The sequence below is a fragment of the Herpailurus yagouaroundi genome, unplaced genomic scaffold (assembly GCF_014898765.1).
Source record: "Herpailurus yagouaroundi ecotype Mexico unplaced genomic scaffold, PumYag 28, whole genome shotgun sequence".
NCBI classification, from domain to species: Eukaryota; Metazoa; Chordata; class Mammalia; order Carnivora; family Felidae; genus Herpailurus; species Herpailurus yagouaroundi.
This window is the reverse complement of record NW_024412376.1, coordinates 5,907,050-5,924,794: the sequence shown is the minus strand read 5'-3', so window position 1 is coordinate 5,924,794 and position 17,745 is coordinate 5,907,050. Positions and strand designations below refer to the sequence as shown.

Below are 17,745 nucleotides of genomic sequence, written 5' to 3'. Positions count from 1 at the left end.
TCCTGAGCCAAGTTTAGGCAGAGGAAAATTTTTCCAGCATGTCAGGAACGAAGCTGACGTTCCATTAAGAAAAAAAAAATGTGCTAGAGGAAAGAGTAAAGGGGAAAAGGCACCAGAATTCAGACGGAGCTTTAAATTCCAGAGAGGGCACAGTTGAGAGCCCACGGAAAAACCCCCTCCGAAGGGAGACTCAGCCCATTTCTCCCTGGACCTCCCAGCCCCAGTGGACATTTCCTGTTCTGCCTCTGGAAATTCAAGCCAAAAATTACAAAACATCCTTTTCCCTCTGACCAAGTGCTTGGTTCGGAGACCGTCCCCTCCCCACGTCCGTGATCTCAGTGCCTGCCCTCCCCTTCCTTCCGCGGAACCCCTCCCTGAGCAGCAGCGCCGGCTTCCCAAGCAGGGTTGATGGATCCGCGGTAGCAGGTGGTGGAAGAGGGAGACAGAAACGACCGTGGGGACCCCAGCCGAAGAGGTAGGAACGGGGGCACCGGACGTTCTTGCGATCCTTTGACATGTATTGAGCCAAAGAGGCACTTGTCCTTTAAGCCTTGGGCTGACGGCGTTCTTTTGCCGGTGGGGGTGTGGGGGGTGGGGGGTGGGGGTGGACGCACAGCCATAAGGTCAGAAGTTTCTTTCCCTCTCTTTCCAAGTTGAACTTTAATTCCTGGGTTCCTGGAAGCACACGTTTTGTTTGATTTCTGGTATGGAAAGCGCTGTGGCAGAATTCTGAGAGTTCCCTGATTTCTCTGGCTTTGGGGGTTTGTCTTTTCTTCTTCTTCTTCTTCTTCTTCTTCTTCTTCTTCTTCTTCTTCTCCCTGGAATGTCACATTTGTAAATACCTTCAGCTCTGAATAGATCGAGTGGCATTTTCACAGTGGTGAGCTGGGCGCAACCGGCACCCAGGACCTTGACCACGTGCTCTGCCGGCCGGCCGGCAGTGCTATCTCCTTCCCTTGCCCCACCCCCACCACGGGCACACTCCGGAGTGGCTTCTCCAGGCGTGGAAATGTGGCGCAGGCCCCCAGGGAACCTTGAGCACCAGCGCTGCGCGTTTATGGGTCCGCCCAGGTGGCGTTCGAGACCCAGATGAGCGTGGCAGAGGTTACCTGTCCACCCGGGATGCTGCGTGGGGCCCTTGGCTCTGTCAGGGACGTGCTCCTGGCCGTGCGTCGCGGAAAGCCAGCCTTGGCACCACATGTGCTGACATGGGACCGACACGGAGAGCGCAGCTTGGCTTCTGCCTGAGGAGTAACTCAAAAATTTATGAAGCAGTCATAAATGAAGCATCTCAAATGCCCTCTCTTTGAACTCGTGTGGCTTTTACTTCTCTGTATCTTGCTGAGCCACACACTTGCACTGCTCTCTTACAGGCTGCAAAAATGAGAGCGTGAATTGAACAGACTAGTCATAACCTATTAGCTGGTGATCCCAAGACAGCAACGGTTGCTGGTGCCAGGCACCATTCTAAGGGTGGTGGGTGTCACTGTCGTCCCCTTTACTTACCCATGAGGACACTGAAGGTGCAGAGACAACCAGCACATGGCAGAGGTGGGATCTGCACTGAGGTAGCCTGGGGCCCCGGTCTTTGCTGCCAAGCTCTGAAACCAGGAAGGTGGGGATCTGAATCTTGGTTCCTGCATTGCCTCGTTGGATGACTTTGGACAAGTTCAATGCCCTCAGCCTCAGGTCCCTCATCTGTAAAATGGCGTAGTGATAATCTCCACCTTAGAGAAGAGCTGCGAGCAGTAAAATAGATTTAAAAGATGATTTTATTGAAGCCAGTGAACAATGCAAGCGAGCCCTTCCCAGTCCCTATAGTGTGTGGTATGAATGTGGACAGATCTCTTGCAAATGAAAAGCCTCAGGGTTCTGTGGGTGACAGCAAGGGTGCCTTGTGAGGATCTGTACCTTCCATGAGGGACATTGGACTTTACTTGCCAGTCAGTACAGGACTGTAGCCGCCAGCTCACTGGACTCCAAGCTCCCTAAGGGCAGGGTTCATATAGTATGTCTTTTTATTTCTCTTAAAAAAATGTTTCTCGGGGCGCCTGGGTGGCCCAGTTGGTTAAGCGTCTGACTTCGGCTCAGGTTCCGATCTCACGGTTCGTAAGTTCGAGCCCCGTGTCAGGCTCTGTGCTGACAGCTCAGAGCCTGGAGCCTGCTTCGGATTCTGTGCCTCCCTCTCTCTCTGCCCTTTGTCTGCTCACACTCTGTCTCTGTCCCTCAAAAATAAAAATAAAACATTAAAAAAAATTTTTTTAATGCTTCTCAAACTGTGGTCTGAGGTTATCATTGTCTTTCAGAAGGGACACAGGGTCCCTTTGGGGAGGAGTTCAGCCAGAAGCCTCCTCTTCCTACTTCCAACCAAGCACCTCCACCTTTATGGATTTATATGTTGGGGTGCCCAGCTGAAGGAAAGTTTTGAGAACAATTTTGAGAACCGTTAACCTGGAAGAAGTCATGCGTCTGGGCTGAAAATGACTGCTTGTGAGATGGAGTTGATTTCCGGGAGGATTTCTAGCTTCCCTGTCCAAGCTCTCACTTGGCCCTCCCCACTGCCTCCGACTTAGTGATCATCTCCTGCCCTGGGGCACCCAGTGGAGGTGTGTGCCTACCAGGTCTGGAGGTGAACTCTTCCATCTCAGGCAGCCCATCCTCGTGTGCAGGGACAGGCAAGCTTATATTACAACGTGGCCTCCCTCTGAGTCTTTTCTGAATGTGCCCTTCTCAACTCTGTTCCCAGTTATGGACTGCATGATCAATAATCATAATAGTGTTACTGCTCTCTTTTAATGATAACAGCTTACCTACTGACCAGGCACTGTGCTAAGCCCATTACACCAATTAGCTCATGTAGTCCCCACAAAAGCCCCCCAATTAGGCAGTTGGGCAGGTCCCTCACTCTGCTGACGGGGCATCTAAAGGTAGAGACATAAAGTGACTTGCTCAAGGGCACCCAGCTGGTTAGGGTTGATGGCGGATTTGGAACCCCATCCTCTGAGTCTGAGCCACACTGCCTTGCATATTTTTGCAGCCCTGTTTGACAGAGGTAAGAGGGATATTGTTGTGTGTTTCGTTCATATTTTGGGCAAAGGATGCTCCAGAGAATAGGCTGGGAGGAACAGAGTGACCAAGGCCAGGACAGAATGTTCCATGGAAGGAAGGGTGCTTCTGTGAAAAAGTGGAATCAGGATTTTTAAGCTATATCCCTGGTAAGCTTTACTTCTTCCCTCAGAGGTGGTGTGGTTTAGTGGGAAAGAACAGCTCTGTAGCCAGACTTCTCGGGTTCAAATCCTAGTACCGCCACGTATTAGTTAGGTCATCTTAGACAAATTATCAAAATAACGACATCCCATATAGAGGGATGATAATGACAGTATCAATTTCATAGAGATATTATTATGATTAAGTGGTTTAGTCCACATAAAGCATTTAGAACTGTGTCTGGCACGGAGTATGCACTCAGTAAATATGTTATTATGTGTAAAAGAGGTTGTTGGGTTAACTTTAGGTAGCTGGGTGGCCATCTGGAAATAAGTACCTGGTGTTTGAGACTATAAAATGGACACTAACAATTTCAACTGTGAGCTGGGTGGGAGAGGGTTATTCCTGGACCCCAGCCAAAAAGGACCAGGGTCCCAGCTTAGGACTTACGAGAAAGAATTAAGATGTTCTCTTAGAGATTAAAGAGGTAGAACTAAAGCAGCTAGTCTTTAGGGTTGGCCTTGCCAAACTGGATCCTTTGATTAAATGAAGTATAATTTATTTATCTTTGAAGTTATGGTAATTAGTCCCACCTCTGACCTATTGTTATTTTGAAAAAAAAATTGCTTGTGCTTTCAGTGAGCAAATGCCAATGGCTGAACCACTTGTATTTTTAGAAGAATGGCTTCAGGGTTTCAAGCTGAGATATAAAATTTAAGAGCTAAATATAGCAGATAAAAAGCCAGTAAAGAGATCATGAATTGCAAAAGAATTTTGTGGCTTTTTCAAAGAACAAATCTGTGCAGAGCCTAAGCCTAGATTAAATTTGCAAGGATTTTGAAAGCTATGTGCATCAGTTTGCCAACCTTTACTGGAAGGAAAAGTAGGCAAGATATGAATTAATAATTGATATTTATTGAGCACTTACTATGAACCAGGCACTGTGCCAAGTGCTTCATACGCATTTTCTCATTTGCTTAATCCTCAGAACTGCATATCAAGGTACTACTTGTACTTATCCCCAGTTTACAAATGCAGTATGCCAAGTTTAGAGAAGAAAACAATATGTGTAAACACACGCATAGCTGGTAAGTGCTAGGGTTGGCACTAAGTCAGGACCGTCTGGTTTGCGCATGGTGCTTAAATCTCACAGTTTGGTTCTAGTGGATCTAATCCTCCCTGATTTAGGCCATTTCTGTCTGTTTGAAGAGTGCTGTTGGGAAGAAGATGGAGGGAGCAGGAACACCCACAGCATGAGGTCTAGTGAAGCACTTAGGCATTTTGTAGAACAGGAGTCAGAAGATGCAAAGGCAGGCCGGGGCAGGGTGCTGGACGCACAGTAACTGCATCTAAGCAATCACACTCTCAGGCAGGGCCTCAGATAGCAGGTTGCTATCTGAACTTGTTTCCATTCTCTCCAGAGTCCCTGTGTCTAGGGATTCCTCCCTCCTTTTCCTTATTTTAGTTTATTTTTTATTCTTTTAAGTTAATTAATTTATTTTGAGAGAGAGAGGGCAAGCGAGCAGGGGAGGGGCAGAGAGAGGGAGAGGGAGAATCCCAAGCAGGCTTTGCACTGTGCAGACCCTGAGGCGGGGTTTGAACCCACAAACCCATGAGATCATGACCTGAGCAGAAATCAAGAGTTGGACACTTAACTGACTGAGCCACCCAGGTGCCCCTCCTCCCTCCTTCTATGCAAGGATCTCCGTCACTTTCTGCAAGACAGAGAAGGTCCCAGCTGCAGCCTCCTACTGAGCCTTGCTTTGCACCTCATACCCTCAGTGTCCTGTATCTAAAATGAATCCTTTTTGTCGTCCATCAGAACTCCCTTTGACCAGTGCTTGACTTTCTTTTTTTTTTTTTTAATTTTTTTTAACGTTTATTTATTTTTGAGACAGAGCATGAATAGGGGAGGAGCAGAGAGAGGGGGAGACAGAATCTGAAACAGGCTCCAGACTCTGAGCTGTCAGCACAGAGCCTGACGCGGGGCTCAAACTCACAAACCGTGAGATCATGACCTGAGCCGAAGTCGGACGCTTAACCGACCGAGCCACCCAGGCGCCCCGACCAGTGCTTGACTTTCAGCCAACCACTGGAAAGTGATTAATAAATGAATTGATACGCAGGTTCGGCTCTAATGGGAGACTTAGATCTCACCCTGATAGTGAGGAGGGGAAGCATTTTGGAGGAGGGAGACCCCCAGGCACCCCCTAACCACATTCCATGGTGGCTATCTGCTCCAACCCTGGAAAGGCAGCCCCTTTCTGAGGGTCTGAGGTCCGCAGCGCAAGCTTCTCAGGTGTTCTTGATAGAGAAGCTGCTTATCTGAATTCTCACAAAACATCTTTAGCACCGGCTCAGCCGGGGCAGCTCTAGACAGCAGTGTGACATAGGTGATGCCGTTCCCCAGTGCCCAGGTCCCCCCTCTGTGTGTCCTTTTGTCTTTCTTGGAGGCCCCACTTCCACTTATATCCCTCACACGCAGACTCTTCTTCCTTCCTCACCTCCAGCAAGCTCCTCAGGCCCTTAACTCACTGGACAACATTGAAACACATATTCCTCAAGTGCGGGTGTGTGTGCAACAAGAATCAAATTGTTTTGCTGGAAACAAGATGACAATGGAATTTAGGAATTAGCAGTTTGGGGAGGGTTTTTAAGGATTTGGGGATATAAGAGTGTCTGGGTGGCTCAGTCAGTTAAGTGTCCGACTTAGACTCAGGGCATGATCTCACTGTTCGTGGGTTCGAGCCCCATGTCGGGCTCCGTGCTGACAGAGCCTGGAGCCTGCTTCGGATTCTGTGCCTCCCTCTGTGTCCGCCCCTCCCCTGCTCATGCTCTCTCTCTCTCTCTCTCTCTCAAAAATAAATAAACATTTAAAAAAAAAGGATTTGGGGTATAGGTCCTTGTTAGTCCCCCCCACCCCCAAATCACACACTATAAACCAGTGCTCCTGTGGGGCCCATCAGGAGTTATGGAAGGTCCTAGTTAATGACTATGGGTGGGGTTAAGAGAAGGGAGGAAATCTGTCGTTTGTCCCGGGCCACCCAAGGTGTATGGGGATGGGGGAGGGTGGGTAGTTTGCACCTCCTACACTTGCAGGCCTGGAGGGCTAATGAAGATGTTCTCTTCCTTGGCCTCATCCTCCCTTTCCAAAAGGAGTTTTCAAAGAGACTAAAGCAGACAGGAGTAGTTGTAAAAGCAGACCTAATACAGAACAAAACGTCTCAAGGCAGCAGGGGAAGGCTTGGTATATGTTCCTTGTTCAACGTGGGGCCGTCCTGGACCCTTGGAAGTTTCTGTAGTTTGACTCTCTGGCTAATTATTACCATGTGTGTGGCTGCTGGCAGCCGCCCTGTACTGGGGCTGCCAGGAATGTTGCCAGGCTGGCCTGAGGGCTGCACCAGCTGCCCGGGCCCCTGGAGCTTTCTGGAGGGACAAGCAGACGTGCCCACTGACCACGTCCTGGCCATCGGGTAAGTGGCTTGCCTGTCTCCCCTGCCTCCTCGCCGCACGCCGTTGGCTGCCCTGTTCTAGCACGCCTGTGACATGTGCACATGGTGAGTGAGCACAGCCTGCTCCTTTCCTCCGAGCGGCTCAGTAACCGGCATGCCCCGCACGTGCTTGCATAAATGCGGAGGTGCGTCATGGAAAAGAGGGGCCTGCTGATATCTGAATAAGCAAACAGCTGTCAGGACTCTAGGCATGTGTCAGCGTTAGCCTGCTAAGGGTTTAGTCTGCTTCTAGAATCCAGAGCATCAGGGCTGAAAGGGATCGTAAAGACCTCCTAGTCTACATCCTTCCTTTTGCGGATGAAGAGAAGGAAGCTTAGGGTAGTAGTGACTTGCCCAAGGCCACAGAGCTAAGACCAGTCTGTTAAGTGGATGGTTTTGGGAAGAGATTAAAGTTATGCGGTTGCCATATATTTCCATGTGCCCTTATAAATCCACTCTCCACTCTTCTCCCCTTTTCTCTGTGTGCAGGAGGCTGATGTGAATGGCTCCCTTCCAGTTAGGTGCAGGCAACAGAGGCCACTGGCAGGAAATCAGAGGAAGGGAAGAGAGTGATATGAGGTGCTTATTCCTCTGCCCGTTTGCTGCGGCATTGCTGGGGGCTGACTGTGTCCCCTGACCGAAGGCCACAGCTCCTGTTAGCCCTCTCTCTCCATCCAGCTCTGTCTCCCTCACCCTTTAGGCCTGGAGTGGTGCTGGAGTCTCCTTCATTGTTCAGCTATGTGAAACTACACTCTCTGGAGATCTCTCACACTCTACTCAGACCTTTGATTACAGTCCTTTTGGTTTTTTTTAAGCTTATTTATTTATTCTGAGAGAGAGAGAGCGTGCGTGTGCACAAGATAGGGAGGGGCAGAGAGAGAGAGAGAGAGAGAGAGAAGGAGAATCCCAAGCAGGCCCAGCACTGTCAGTGCAGAGCCCGACGTGGGGCTTGAACTCACAAGCTGAGATCATGACCTGAACCGAAATCAAGAGTCGGAGACTTAATCGACTGAACCACCCAGGCGCTCCTACAGTCCCTTTATCAAACTCTCAAACTGGGCGGTGTCACCTGCCAGGATCCTGACTGATACATGTGGGTGGCTTTATTACAGAAAGAAAAATCTATATGAAAGGAAGGTGAAATTTAGGAAGAGGCTATGTAAGTTTCCTGTGGCTGCTCTAACAGATGGCCACACACTTGGTGGCTTGAAACAACAGAAATTTATTCTTTCACCGTTCTGGAGGCCAGAAGTCCAAAATCAGTATCACTGGGTAGAAATTGAGATATCAGAAGGGCCACGCTTCTTCAATAGCTTCTGGTGGCTGCCATTCTCCTTAGCTTGTGGCCACATCACTTCAGTATCTGCCTCCGTGGTCGTATTGCCTGTTCCTCTTCTGTGTGTGAAACCTTCTTCTGCTTCCCTTTTTAGAAGGACTCTTGTAATTGCATTTAGGGCCCACCCAGATAATCCAAGATAGTCTATCCATTTCAAAATCTTTCATTACATTTGCAAATAAAATAACATTTTTCTAAATAAGGTCACATTTACAGGTTCCAGGGAGTGGGACCTGATATCTTTGGGGTCATTATTCAGCTTACTACAGAGAGTGATAGAGGCACAGGTGAATTCCTTCAGAACAATTTTTTAAAGATTTTATTTTAGAGCAATTTAAGGTTACAAAAAACATTGAGGGGAAGGCAGAGAGATTTCCTATATGCCTCCTGCCCCTACACATGCATAGCCTCCCCCATTATCAACAATATTCACCAGAATGGTCCATTTTTACCAAAGATGAACCTACATTGACACATCATAATCATACGAAGTCCATAGTTTACCTTATGGTTCATTCTTGGTGTAGTACATTCTATGGGTTTGGACAAATGTATAATGATCTATACCCATCATTATAAACTCATACTGAGTGTTTTCACTGCCCTAAAATCCTCTGTACTATGCCTATTTGTCTTCTCCACATCCCCCTACACTGGCAACCACTGATCTTTTTACTGTCTCCAGAGTTTTGCCTTTTCCAGAATGTCCCATAGTTGGAATTATACAGTATGTAGCCTTATCATTGGCTCCTTTCACTGAATAATATGCATTTAAGGTTCCTCCGTGTCTTTTCATGGTTTCACAGCTCATTTATTTTTAGCCCTGAATAATATTCCATTATCTGGATTACCACAATTTATTTATTCATTCACCTACTGAATGACATCTTGGTTGCTTCCAGGCTTTGCCAATTATGAATAAAGATGCTATAAACATCTGTGTGCATTTTTTATGGACATAAGTTTTCAACTCCATTGCATTAATCCCAAGGAGTGAAATTGCTAGAGTGAATGGTAAAAGTATGTTTAGTTTTATGAGAAATTGCCAAACCGTCTTCCAAAGCAGTTGTCCTATTTTGCATTCCTTCTAGCAATGTATGAGAGTTCCTGTTCCTCCACATCTTCACCAGCATTTGGTGTTGTCAGTGTTCCAGATTTTGACCGTTCTAATTGGTGTGCAGTGGTATCTCACTGTTTCAATTTGCATTTCTCTGATGATGTATGATGTGGAGTATCTTGTTTCTCTATTCTATCTTTTTAATTTAAATCCAAGTTAGTTAACCTATAGTAATGATGATTTCAGGAATAGAATTTAGTGATTCATCACTTACATATAACACCCAGTGCTCCTCCCAACAAGTGCCCTCCTTAATGCCCATCACCCATTTAGTCCATCCCACCATCCAACACCCCTCCAGCAGCCCTCAGTTTGTTCTCTGTATTTAAGAGTCTCTTATGGTTTGTTTTCCTCTCTGTTTTTATCTTATTTTTGCTTCCCTTCCCCTATGTTTGCCTTAAATGAACATGCTCATCATGTTTGTTTCTTAAATTCCACATATGAGTGAAATCATATCATATTTGTCTGTGGAGCATCTTTTCAAATGCTTATTTGCCATCTGCATAGCTTCTTTATTGAAATGCCTGTTATAGTCTTTGGCCCATTTTTTAATCAGCTTGTTTCTTTTTTTTTTTTTTAATGTTTATTATTTAGTTTTGAGACAGAGAGAGACAGAGCATGTGCAGGGGAGGGGCAGAGAGAGAGGGAGACACAGAATCTGAAGCAGGCTCCAGGCTCCGAGCTGTCAACCACAGAGCCTGACATGGGGCTCGAACTCACAAACCGTGAGATCATGACCCGAGCCGATGTCAGACACTTAACCGACTGAGCCACCCAGGCGCTCCGCTTGTTTCTTTATTGTTCAGTTTTAAGAGTTTTTCTTAAACTTTAGGTAATGAACTTTATCAGATCTGTCCTTTGCATATATTTTCTCTCAGTCTGTGGCTTATCTTCTCATTCTCTTGACAGTGTTTTTCAAACAGAGCAGAAAATTTTTAATTTTAATGAGTCCAAGTTTTTAATAATTTCTTTCATTCATTGTGTCTTTGGTATTGTATCAAAAAGTCATCTCCACACTCAAAACCATCCATATTTTCTCCTGTATTATTTTTGAGAAGTTTTATAGTTTTGCATTTTACATTTAGGTCTGTGATCCATTTTGAGTCAGTTTTATGAAGGACATTCCAGTTGTCCCTGCACCATTTGTTGGAAAGACTATCTTTGCTCATTGTCTTGCCTTTGCTCCTTTGACTATATGTGTGTGGGCCTATTTCCATGCTCCCTGTTCTGTTCCATTGATTTATTTGTCTGTTCTTTCACCAATAGTGAAAGACAGTACACTGTCTTGAGTGCTGTAGCTTTATAGTAAGTCTTGAAGTTGAGTAGTGTCACTTCTACAACTTTGTTCCTCTCCCTCAAAATCCTGTTGGCTATTCTGGGTCTTTTGCCTCTCCATATAGATATTAGAATCAGTTTGTCGATATCCAAGTGGCTTCCATGGTGTCTCTGCTTATGCATCTCTGCTCTGGTAAGCAGTGACTTTCTGTACTCACCTGTCTGTCTCTCCAATCTTGGGTGCAGTGGTTTGTCCTGTGTCCTTCCCTTTCTTATGGATCAAAGAAGAGTTGTTGATTTTTCAGTCTGTTCAGCTTTTTACTTGCTGTTAGGACAGAGTGGTAACTTCCAAGCCCTCATGCAGTACCAGAAAACTCCAGAACTATTTTAATGGCCCACATTTATTGACAACTCTGTTTGACAAAAGCATTGCTCAGTCATTGGGAGACACATATTGCAGAAGATGCCTTTCAGCCCCTAGACTCTTAATCCCTTATCTTTGGGCCTGGCTGATGGATATTACTGTGACATTCCCTTTCTGAGGCCAGTTGTTCAGTCACCAGGCAAACATTGTGGGAAACAAAATGGTGGCAGATGTGATGGCGACGCAAAAGTTGTGGAAAAGCATAGCCTAGGGACATTTTGTGTGTGGAAATTATTTGACTCAAGGAGTTAAAACCTAGAGCACAAAAACTGAAAGCAATTACCTGGCTCCATCACCTTCTTTTACAGATGAGGAAAATGAGACCTGGAGAGGGGAATTTCCCTACCAACAGCTGGCGAATGACAGATCCAGGACTAAAATAGACTCAGTCTAAGGACTTCTCTACTATTACACCCTCTCACATTCTTCTCACCCTTCTCACACCTTCTCACCAACTGCCCTCCTTCTGGACAATCTTTGAGTATTCTTTGTGGGATTTCTACCCTGAGTAGTTCCATTTGCTAGAAGTTGATAGGCAGCAGGAATGCACTAGATATTGAGTCTGTTACAACACAGAACAGGAAAACAATGCTGAGAATTGTGGCTTAGATCAGTGCTACTCAGAGTGCCAGTCCACAACAAGATGAAGGGCTGATGTCAGAATATAAATCAACACACAGCTTCCTTCATTGAGAAGGTCTTGCTGTGAAAACAAGCCAGCTAACTAAACAGTGTACTTGAGTGATATGCTTGGTTTACAGTCTGCTACAAGCCCCTTCACTCATCACAGACCAGCATGATGATCACTGGCTAGAGGACAACAATAAAAGCATGGCTTCACTGCTGCTTCAGCAAACCTATCCCCCACATAGGTCATGTTGATAGACAAAGACATTGGAGAGGGTGATAGTTCCTCTGTCCAGAATGCACCTAGTCAGTAGAGTCCAGATCGAGGGCCATTCTTTATGAGGAATAATGACATTCCAGAAATCATCTAACAATGCCTGACTTGTAAAGCATAAATTTTGTGTGGCTAAAAGAGAAGTTATTTTAAAAGTGCTTACTTACCACAGTGCACAGCATATGATAAAGCACTAAATAAATAAATAAATAAATAAATAAATAAATAAATAAATTTATTACTACTGTATCATCATCCAGTGCCAGTACCAGGTGCCTATGTCAAGTGAAAAACAAGTGAAGAATCTAGAGGTTTCCAACTTAAAGAAAACTTGGAGGGATGCAAATCCATATGTTTGAAGAACCATCATGTAGAAGAAAATAGACCAGTTGTATTAGTTGTATTAGTTGTATTTGTTCATTCAACTGATAAATCTTTTTGAGTGCTCACTGTATTCCCAGACTTTTTTCTACGTATTTGCTAAGGTTGCTGTGGGCAAAAATAATGAGGTCTTGGGCCTCATGGGTGAAGGTGGTTATGAGACAATATGTAAAATAAAAATAACTTCAGAAGAAAACCAAGTCAGAGCACCTCGGTGGCTCAGTCAGTTAAGCATCTGACTTCGGCTCGGGTCACAATCTCGTGATTCCTGAGTTCGAGCCCAGCGTTGGGCTCTGTGCTGACAGCTCAAGAGCCTGGAGACTGCCTCAGGCTCTGTGTCTCCTTCTGTCTCTGCCCTTCCCCACTCACACACACACACACACTCTCTCTCCCTCTCAAAAATAAACGTTAAAAATTAAGAGAAAAGAAGAAAGAAGAAGAAGAAGGGGGAGGATGAGGAGGAGGAAGAGGAGGAGGAGGAGAAGGAGAAAACCAGGAGGATCATCAAGTAGAAGAAGGAGGAGAAGGAGAAGGAGAAGGAGGAGGAGGAGGAGGAGAAGGAGAAGGAGGAGGAGGAGGAGGAGGAGGAGAGGAAGATGGAGAAAACCAGGAGGATCATGTCAGCTAAATATAAGAAAGTTAATTTTAACAATATAAGGGAGTGTTTTTGAAAGTAACCTTTTCATTTTACAACAGTTTTTAGATTTACAAAAACTTGTGAAGATAGTATAGAGTGTTCCAGTATAATTCACATCCAGAATCCCTTGTCATTAACATTTAACATTTGTGTGGAACCCATGTCACAATTAAGGAACCAGTATTGATACATAATTATTAACTAAGGTTCGTGTTTTATTTAGATTTCTTTAGTTCTTGCTCAATGTCCAATTTCTGTTCCAAGATCTCATCCAGGGTGCCACATTGCATTTAGTAGTTATAACTCCTCTGGTTACTTTTGTTTTGACAGTTTCTCAGACTTTCCTTGGTTTTGACAACCCAGAGAGCTTTGAGGACCAATGATCCAGTATTTTGTAGAATATCTCAATCGGAATTTGTCTTATGTTGTTCTCATGATTATACTGTGGTTATGGGTTCTTAGAAGGAAGACCACAGAAGTGAAGTACCATTTCCTTGCATCAAGACAGGGGTACATACTGTCAACATGACTTATCACTGTTGATGTTAACTTTGATCACATGGCTGAAGCAGTGTTTGTCAGATTTCTGCACTGTGCAGTTATTCTTTTTTTCCTCTTTCTGTTTTGTATTCTTCGGGAGGAAGTCACTATGCACAGTCCATGCTTAAGGAGTGGAGAGTTAAGCATTACTTTATTGAGACTGGAGTATCTACATAAGTTATTTGGAATTTTTCTTCATGGAATATTTGTCCTTTTACTTATTTATTTGTTAAATTTATATTGTAAATATAAAATATATTGTAAATATATTGGTATTTATGTTGTAGAAACTTATACATAATTATTTCATACTTCAGGTTTAATCCAACACTAATTTCTTTTTTTTAATTTTTAAAATGTTTGTTTATTTTTGAGGGGGGGGGAGGGGCAGAGAGAGGAGGAGACACAGAATCCGAAGCAGGCTCCAGGCTCCAAGCTGTCAGCACAGAGCCCGATGCAGGGCTCCAACTCACAAACCAGGAGATCGTGACCTGAGCTGAAGTCGGACGCTTAACCAAGTGAGCCACCCAGGCGCCCCTTAACACTAATTTCTTAATTTCATTTCTCAACTTGTTCCAGCTTTGACCATTGGGAAGTCTTTCAGTTGGCTTCTGTGTCCCTTTGTTATAGCTCTATCAGCAAGGGTTTTGGTGTCGTGTTTGTTTGTTTTTTGAGCACTTCTTTACTTTCTGGCACTAAAAGGTGTTCCAGGATCATCTTGTATATTTCTTGCCTCAGTCCTAGAATCAACCATTTCTCCAAGATGTAGCCCTGGTTCCTTTAATTAGAGAATGGAATTGAAAACCAAGATCTGGGTGCTGTGCATGCTTGTTATACAGAGGTGATGTTGCTTTTATGCCCTCTCAGCTCATAGAGCAGGAAGATATATGTGTGTATACTAACCTGTGTATGTAAACATATTTATTAATATTTCTTTTTTTATTAAAATTTTTTTAATGTTTATTTATTTTTGAAGGAGAGAGAGACAGAGTGTGAGTGGGGGGGGGGTGGGTAGAGAGAGAGGGAGACACACACAGAATCCGAAGCAGGCTCCAGGCTCTGCGCCATCAGCACAGAGCCCGATGTGGGGCTCGAACTCACAAACCAAGAGATGATGACCTGAGCCTAAGTCGGACGCTCAACCGACTGAGCCACCCAGGTGCCCCTGTTTATTAATATTCCTATATGTAATCTATATGGAACCAAACATGGATTCATACTGATGTCTCCAGTTCTAATCTATTACCACATGGCTCTTTGTAGACCTCCCTTTGCTTACCTGTAACTTCCTACTTCAACAGAAAAACCTGGTTCCCGCCATCTGCCATCCATTTACTTCATTGTTCAATTGTGATATACATGTAGAGTGGTATTAGAATTGTTAACATGGGCTCCTGTGGGAAACAACTTTATCAGTCAGAATACAGTGCTTATGTATAGTTTATTTGGCTGTAAGTCTTACTCCACTCGTTTCCAAAGTTACTTAGGTCAGCCCCTTTTTCCCCTCAACCTCTTTAAGTAAAGATGTTTCATACATTTGTAATACATTTAGATTGTTCTAAAAATTCCATCTTGGGATCCCCTGACCTCCTGAGTGATTGTTCTTTAATGTATATACATTAGGGTTCACTTTTTGTGGTGTAAAATTCTGTGGGTTTTGACAAATGTGTAGTGTCATGTTTCCACCATTATGGGATCATAGAGAATAGCTTATGCCTGGGACACCTGGCTGGCTCAGTCTGTAGAGCATATGACTTTTTTTTTTAATGTTTATTTATTTTTGAGAGAGAGAGAGAGGAAGCACAAGTGGGGGAGGGGCAGAGAGAGAGGGGGAGACACAATCTGAAGCAGGCTTCAGGCTCCGAGCTGTCAGCACAGAGCCCGACGCAGGGCTCGAACTCATGAACCACAAGATCATGACCAGAGCCGAAGTCAGAGACTTAACCGATTGAGCCACCCAGGTGCCCCTAGAGCATATGACTCTTAATCTCAGGGTCATGAGTTCGAGTTCCATGTTGGGGGTAGAGTTAACAAAAAATTAAAAAAATAATAATAACTTATGCCCTAAAAAAAAAAAAAATCCCCTGTGCTTTATTGAAGAGTAACACTTGGAAAGGAAAAAGAGAGAAAGCAAGATCGGTCAGGAAAGCCTTCAGACTGTCGTACAGTTTTGACTAAGTCTCTGCCAGGCCGCTGAGGGGTTCCAGAGCAAACGTTGTCCGCTAGAGGAGTGCCATGTTGGGCAGAAATGGTCAGGCCTTTATACTACCACCTTGCTCAGGCATTGGCTGGGGACTCCAGGGGAAAACTGATCTCAGCTCCAAAGCTGAGGCAGACCCTGAAGGCACTAACAGCTGGAGGTTATCAGCTAACCACATTCCTTGAAGCTGGGTTGCTAAGTCCTTTCTTGGAAAGGGATCGGAGTGCTACAATTCTGTGCCTACCAGAAATATCTTTGAAAATTCCAAACAGAAGCTGGTTGACCACTGGTCAGGATTCTCAAGCAGAGGATTCCTGAGTCAGGTGGAATTTGGAATCTGATGATCCCGTTGGCACCTTTCATCTGTTGGGCCCTAGGATTGTTCTTCAGCATGCTTTGATCCAGGCAAGCCAGGTTTTATGTTTTTCATGTTCATTCCATCTTGCTCACACCTCTGTTTCCCTTCTTGCACTGATCATCTTATGCCCTGCTCTGTCCTAGAGGTACAATCAGTCCCTTCCTCCCAGGAACTCTTCATGGAGGGGCTGAGGAGCCAAATGATGGAGTCTATAGCTTCCACTTGTGCTGCCCAATCCCAGATGCTGAAGAAAATGGTTATAGTATCAATAGCAATGTGGATCACTGAGTTGCATGGAGACAAAAAACTTGTGAGCACAGGCAAGAAAGTTGAAAACTTCAAAGCTAAGACCACCCAAACCAAATCCTGATCTGATTACCACCCATGCTTCCCTGGAACATGGTAAAAAGTAAACAACAGACCTCCCCACTGATCAGTGCATATACTACATCTGGCTAGGTGCGATCTTTTTATTTTCTTCCATCCCAATTCCCATGGGCACCCCTGGATTTTTCACCTGCAGGTTCAGAATCATGCTGGGGCAGTTCTGGTCTTTGTAACAAGGTGGAACACTTTCAGACTTCTTGAGGAAAGAGTGGCCCTGATGTTTTGGTGTACGTGCACTCAATCTTCCTTTCATTTAACCTGCTTATGAGTAAAAGCCTGTTTTATTCTTGTAACTTGGCAGCTCTGTCTGGCTCACAAATATCCAAAGATAAATAATCAAGGTCCTGACATGACCTCTAAGGACAGTCTTAACTTCTAAGCCAAAGAACATTTTATATTTACTTTGTCTCTCTTTAGAGATTTCCTTTGAATGTTTGTTTCTGCTTTGCAGCATTTTTGGGCTCCATACATCCTGTTGGTTTGCTCAGCCAGAAAACAGTCGCATTTTTTTTTAATATTCATGCTGCTATTCTTGTACAACAAACTATCATACTGATATTTAATTCCAAATTTAATGCTCACAAATTAAAGCACTTCCTTGAACCCAGGCACTCAGTACTCTTGCCAACCTTCTGTTTTTTTCTACCCACTTTTTCATGTCTTGGTACAATGACTAAAGCTGGAACCTGCTGGGTCAGGGAGGAGAAATACAGTATGGTCTCCCTACTCTCCAACCCTCAGGACCAGACAGTGGGGTTGGAGTCCATCTTTAAATACCCAAAGGTTGGGGCACCTGGTTGGTTCAGTCGGTAGAACATGAGACTGTTGATCTTGGGGTGTGAGTTTGAGCACTGTGTTGGGTGTAGAGATCGCTTAAAAATAAATACCCAGGGGTGCCTGGGTGGCTTAGTTGGTTAAGCATGCAGCTCTTGGTTTCGGCTCAGGTCATGATCTCACAGTTTCGTGGGTTCGAGCCCCGCATTGGGTTCTGTGCTGGCAGTGCGGAGCCTGCTTGGGATTCTCTCTCTCTCCCTCTCTCTCTGCCCCTCCCCTGCTTGTGTTGTCTCTAGCTCTCTCAAAATAAATAAATAAAAGTTAAAAAAAAAAGTAAATAAATATCCACAGTTTGCTCCAGGTCACTACCCCAGAATTAGATAAGATCCAAAAAAGTACTAAGGGTTAATGTTCCAAGAAGACACTTGAGGTTACTGAGTCCAGGACGTTTGAATTATAGTCCAGGCAGGTTCTGTCTCTGAAGACAATGCCAGGGCACAAAAAATATCCTGCTTCCCAAACAAAATCAATAGAAAGCACACTGAACCATTATGTAGGTATATAGTCCCTGAACCATTATGTAGGCATAGAATCGACAAGTAGGTTTTTTTTGTGGGGTTTTTTTGTGTGTTTTTTTTTAAGTGCTTTCCTTGTTGTCCTGGAGAATACAGATTGAAATTGTGAAGTTGGCAGCTGTTTCCACAGGAGGAGGGCAGT

General features: G+C 44.6%; 1 protein-coding gene across 1 annotated transcript in view; it reads left to right on the top strand.

Annotated features, from left to right (window-relative positions):
• Positions 1–348: 348 nt before the first annotated feature.
• Positions 349–17,745, top strand: part of TACC1 (transforming acidic coiled-coil containing protein 1) — a 122,282-nt gene continuing 104,885 nt past the window's right edge. The window contains exon 1 of the mRNA XM_040454587.1: positions 349–475. The gene's annotated coding sequence lies outside the window, so the exon portion shown is untranslated. The remainder of the gene's footprint in view (positions 476–17,745) is intronic.